General features: G+C 45.4%; 1 protein-coding gene across 9 annotated transcripts in view; it reads right to left on the reverse strand.

The window, feature by feature from the left end:
• palld (palladin, cytoskeletal associated protein) overlaps positions 1 to 5,446 on the reverse strand; it is a 53,371-nt gene that overhangs the window by 13,658 nt on the left and 34,267 nt on the right. The window contains exon 1 of one of the 9 annotated variants that reach the window (XM_034881139.1): positions 3,963 to 4,114. The exons of the other annotated variants lie outside the window; for them this stretch is intronic. The gene's annotated coding sequence lies outside the window, so the exon portion shown is untranslated. Of the gene's footprint in view, positions 1 to 3,962; positions 4,115 to 5,446 lie in introns of those variants that run through there. 9 annotated transcript variants of the gene reach the window in all.

Raw genomic sequence — 5,446 nt, forward strand, 5'->3', positions numbered from 1 at the left:
GTTTGGCAGCCCGTGAGGCTCGCAGCGCTATGCAGCGGCTTGATTCCTTTTTTGGCTGTGTTCTCAGAGCATCAGGCACAAAGCACCCTGCCCGTCTGCTCCAGCAGAGAGGAAACGCACTTAATTTCCTCCGAGCCTCATCCCTCTCAAGCCAACACTGCCTCAGCATGAAAGACCTCAAAGACATTTACAGTTTTTTACCTATGTTTTTGACAAAGGTAAATGCTGTAAATGTATGAACTGGGTGTTATCCAGCTTGAACTGACATCATCCCCTTTGCCTTACAATGTGCTCTTTACTAGAAGAAACAAGACCCTTCATTTGTTCCACAGCCAAACTGCTATGCAACTATCTTAAAGTACAATGGTACACTCTCTTACTGTGCACTGACATTTGACTTTCCTCCAAATACAATTCAGCGTAATACAATTCTACTTTTGCTGTTTAGACATTTGGCTTCTTCATATTTCACAGCGCATAAAAAGGTCAGCTTGTTTAATCTGCAGCTGCATGAATAGTTTTACGGCCCACTTCTGGATTTACATCAAGTGAGGGTCATGCAGACTCTGTGACCCTCCAGCTCTGATCGTCCAGACCTCTTTGACCACAAAGTGCATGACAGATGCGGCTGTACGCACACTACGTCCTGCCCGTTTTCATCCCAGCTGTACTCTAAAACAGCACCGCCCCTGTTAAAACCTGCGCCTTGTATAAAAGATTAGAAGGCATCTACAAACGGTTCCATTACTCTGTCTCTTATTTTTTGTCTCTGTGGCGGAGAGGGGCTGAATTAAAAGGGAAGTGCTCCTCTGTCGTCATGCCAACGGCCCTGTGTTTTGCTGTCCTGGTCCGAGCCTACTGGCCCACGGAGCGCCGTGCTTCGCTGAGAGAAAACGCTCCAGCTCCTCTGTCTGTCATTCTGTAACACAGCATTACTCTTATGTCTCTCACTGCCTCTTTTTTCGCCCGTGGTAAAAATAGGCAATAGGCAAAAAAGAGCAGTTCCCCCTTTTTATCCTGAAAAATACTTTCCTTGGGCTGGAGCCTGTCTGGAAACTCTTTAATGGGGGGAAAAAAAGAAAGAAGAGTAGAAAAGGCAAAAGGGATTGGTGGAGTAACTTTGTCTCTCCAGTTTCTACATGGAAAAGCTCAATGAACAGATCCAGGAACAGCTTAACAGCTTCATTGTTAGAGTGTTTTACAGCCCAGTGATGTATCAGTCAGCTACAGCTACAGAGGAGCTGGTGCCAGACGCTGGGAGTCGTTACCGGCAGCATCTTGCTTCAATAAAGGAAGACCTCAACATCTTAAATGGCGGTGTTGCCGCTTGTTTGTGCTTCCTGAACAATAACGACCGGGGGTGCGTGAGAAACTCATCCACTGTTCCACTGCCTATCGAAGCAAGCTGGGAGCCCTCCCCAGGTTTATCTGCCGCCCATCTCGTTAGCTCCGCAGCTGGCTGAAAAGACGGAGCCGCTTTATTAGACCCGGCCAGCGGATGACAGGAAGCAGGCCAGGGGGAAAACAGGAAGTAGTTGAGTGTACATTGCCAGTAATGAGGGATTTCCTTCGGTAAACAACAACATAGGGGGGGAACTAAAGGCATGCCCATTCTCTTAAAAACTCTGTAGGTGTTTAATAACAGAAAAAGTAACATTAGACTCATACAACAAGGCATCTAGGCTGTGGAAGTGGAACGAGGCATGCCTTTAGTGGGTGGGTGTACTTTCAGGCTGCTTTGTGTCTGCATTACAACTCGGTTTCATTTGATTCTGCAAACAGCCGCGGCCGTGCAACAGCCTGACCTTGCCCATTTGTAAAAATGGGTAAAAATGGATTTTTCCAAATAGTCAAATTGAGCTCTGGTAATTATATCTACTACACAGCTTTGCTAACGCTGCCTGAGATCCGGTCCATGTTGGTCCACGGAAAGGCGTCCCAAAGGTGGTGGTGAACTCGACCTTTCCAGCTACCAGTCCACCAACATTCACCATACTTTGGTCCACTTGAACCAGCAACCCTCTGGTTCCCAACCCACCTCCCTACAGACTGAGATACTGCCCCCCCCCCTCAAATGGAAGATGAAATCCTAGCTGGAACACACCTTTCAAGTCAGTCAAAAACAAGATGTCTCTTGTTTTCTTTCTTTTATTTGAACTGCACTGCCACCTACACACCTGGTTCACGGTTTCCTCACTTGTATTCGCCACCATGCGTTGCATCATCACTGAAGTGCGTCAATATAAACATGTCCGATGCCGCCGAGCAGGCAGGGACCGTCAATGTGACGTGGTGAAGAGCTGATCTCTGAGTGTCTCTCACACTGAAAACTGTGACTAAACTAAACTGCTGGGAAGTGATAAGAAGAAATGGCTTTTGTGTCATGTCGGAGGATTTCTACATTTACTGGGAAGAGTGACATTTTTTGTTGAGTCACATTAGCCTCCCTCTACCCTACAAGACAAAGCAGAGTAGCAGAGGAGCCACAAAGTTTCCAAGAACATTCAACATAATCTTGTCTGACCCCACAAACCAGGCTGCTGCTGCTGGGAGCACACAACATTCAATGTGTCTCACATACAAAAAGCATTGAATTGGCCTTCTGCAGCCTCCATCCATTCACTTCTTCCCTGTCAGCTGACATGTTCTCTCTCATCCTTTGTTCTCCTGGTGTCCTTAACTTATTTTCAGCCCCTTTCCTCCACGGGTACCCCAGCCCCCCTTCCCTTCTCCTCGTTCTCTCTGGCTCTAATTGCACACACACCACATAAAACAGAACCAGACTGTTTTCCTTCCCCCCCTCTCCTTTTAAAACGTAGCACAGAGCGTTTTCACTTATTCCAGCCACACCAACAACTCGCGGCTTCTCCGCTCATCCACTTACTCACTGCCCTACTTTCTTTCTTTCTTCCTTATTCTACTATTATTTCCCCCTTGCTCTCTGTCTGGGGCAATATTTCCTATCCAAGTGTAGGTAAAGAGGGCTCTTTACAACCAGCGAGCCCTACTTTTCTCTATATACCTCCATCCATTCAACCTCTTTTCTTCTCCCCACTCCTCCACCTTTTGCTCTTTCTGTCCAAGTGATACACGGAGTGTTTTTTTTTCTTTTTCTATAGCAAGAATGCTGGAGACATTCTTCCCTGGATTGGAGTGGGAAAGACATTGCCATCAAATGGGATTAGCAGCAGGAGAGCAGGGAGAGGAGGAGGAGGGAAGCGAAGGAAGAGCCAAGGGGAGGAAAGGAGGCAGAGAGTGAAGAGAAGAAATCCGTCACTGAGAGTTGGATGAGTAAGACACAAGCGTTTTCACCTCACAGGCTCTATTGTGTTAACTAATCCATGTGACTCCGCTGAGGAGCTCTGCAAACAAACGGACCTCGCCACATAAACACAGTCTGTCTGCATCACAGATGCAACACTAGAAAGAAAACGGCCGACTCCTCTTTGTTAGAGTCACTCAAAGTGATGCCGCCCGCTCTTCTTCTCTTTCTCACTAGAGCCTGAACTCACTACCTTTCCAGAGCCTCCAGCAAATGAATGGGTATCACACTCAGCCGCTCTGTGCTCCCAGAAAACCACACACCACTTCTGGTAACATATCATTTAAACATTAACATGTCGAACTGGTAAACCAGGAAAACACCGGGGGGGAAATTGTCCTTATTCTACCTCAAACATTTGACTTCTCCTTCCTCCACTACTCCCTCATTAAAATGTAAAGAATTACGGTACTTTTCTCCAGTGCCTTTTCAATTACAAATAAACAACCCAAAGAACCTTAAATGCAATAACAATATTTGAAAAGTTATTTAAAAAGTTCTCTCCATGATAGCTGAAAGATTAAAAAGTTAAAGAAAAACATTAAGTTCATGTTTTATCCATTCCATCGTCATTGTATCAGTCTCACTGAGGTTTGCTTCATTCAAATAAGTTGTCAGTCTGCACAAAGCAAAGTTTTACCTTCAGTGTTGTGGTCTTGGTGTGTAGCTGCTCTGATATTTCCCTGCAGGAGAGTAAACCACGATGCAGTGCTGCTCTGCCAGGTATGAGCAGCATATATAGAGCCCTGAGCAGCCAGACAGTGACAGAGGCAGTCTTTCTCTCTCTCTCTCTCTCTCTCTCTCTCTCCTTCCCTCCCTCCCTCTCGGCATGAGTCAGTCTGTCTGTGAGCTCCTCCTCTTCACAATAAAAGCTCCCAGCCTGCCAGAAACCAAATCATTTCAAAATAAAACCTCTGCCATATACTGTACTGTCCGAGGAACTTCCCTTTGGGAGTCAGGAACCAAAACAATAGTTTTCAGAGTCACAGATAAAGAAAACATCCATAAGAAAAGTCGAACGGGATACTTATATCTTCTTTCTTTTAACATTTGTGTCCACGTTATATTGTTTTCTGAATGACCAAAGGCAAAAGAGACAGGATTATTGAGGACAAAGAGGATTGAAAGACAGATTTAAGAAATTAATCATTAAAACAATTCTTTCAGTTTCAGGTGACACAAATGAGATTCGTCCATTGTAAGGTTACGTTTGAGACAATGCCCTATCTGAAAATAAAAACCCACATTCTCTGGACTCTTCACATAAACATGATCTACCTTTCACATATAGACAGAGCACAGTGGCTATGCTAGCTTATGGAACATGATAGTTTTATGTAACATAGACCCTATTGGACCTTTGGAACAATGACTATAATAGAGGCAGAGTCTGTGTGCAAACTCTCCCATCACAACCACAATAGATCTGGTTTCATTCACTGAAATATTTTCACATGTATTTAGTTTCTCAATAGAAGAAATTTCCTTCATTTTTGTGGGATGAAACAAAACCTTTTTGGGAATTTATCATTTCCATTTTTGTGTGTAATGCCTCTATTTTTAGGGTCGCTGTGCGTTTTCCAGACTACTGATGAGTCAGAGTGTGTTGATGAGAGGTGGGAGGCAAGGGATCTGGTCCAGTGAGGTGTTGCGTGTAGATGGAAGTGTGCATGTCATTATGTCTGTATTTTGGGGAAAGGTCAGAGAGCCACTAGGAGAGGGTCCCCCTCTCTCTAGACGAAGTCATTCCCTGTGTGTTGACTCATTGACGCTTTAGAGGTGTGTCAGAGTAAAACCTCCTCTGAGTCGGTGACAGCAGTGTCATGAGATCAGAGTGTGTGTATACATTATTGCATCCTCTAATTAACACCCACAAGGGAAAGTGCTGTAGTGGTCTGACTGGGAGTGTGTCTATAGGGTGAGCTAGTCGATACCCCCCCACACCCACACACACACTGCTTGCACCAAAAGCCGGGGTCAGGATTTAAGCAGAGATTGATTGACTTCATCCGGAAACAATGTGCTTCTCTGAGAGTGAGTGTGTGAGTGTGTGAGTGTATGTGTGTGCGTGTGTGTGCGTTTGTGTGTGGGAGAAGGTGGGGCGGGGGGGTTGACGGGGGGGGG

This window comes from Etheostoma cragini, chromosome 9, assembly GCF_013103735.1.
Source record: "Etheostoma cragini isolate CJK2018 chromosome 9, CSU_Ecrag_1.0, whole genome shotgun sequence".
Lineage (NCBI taxonomy): Eukaryota > Metazoa > Chordata > Actinopteri > Perciformes > Percidae > Etheostoma > Etheostoma cragini.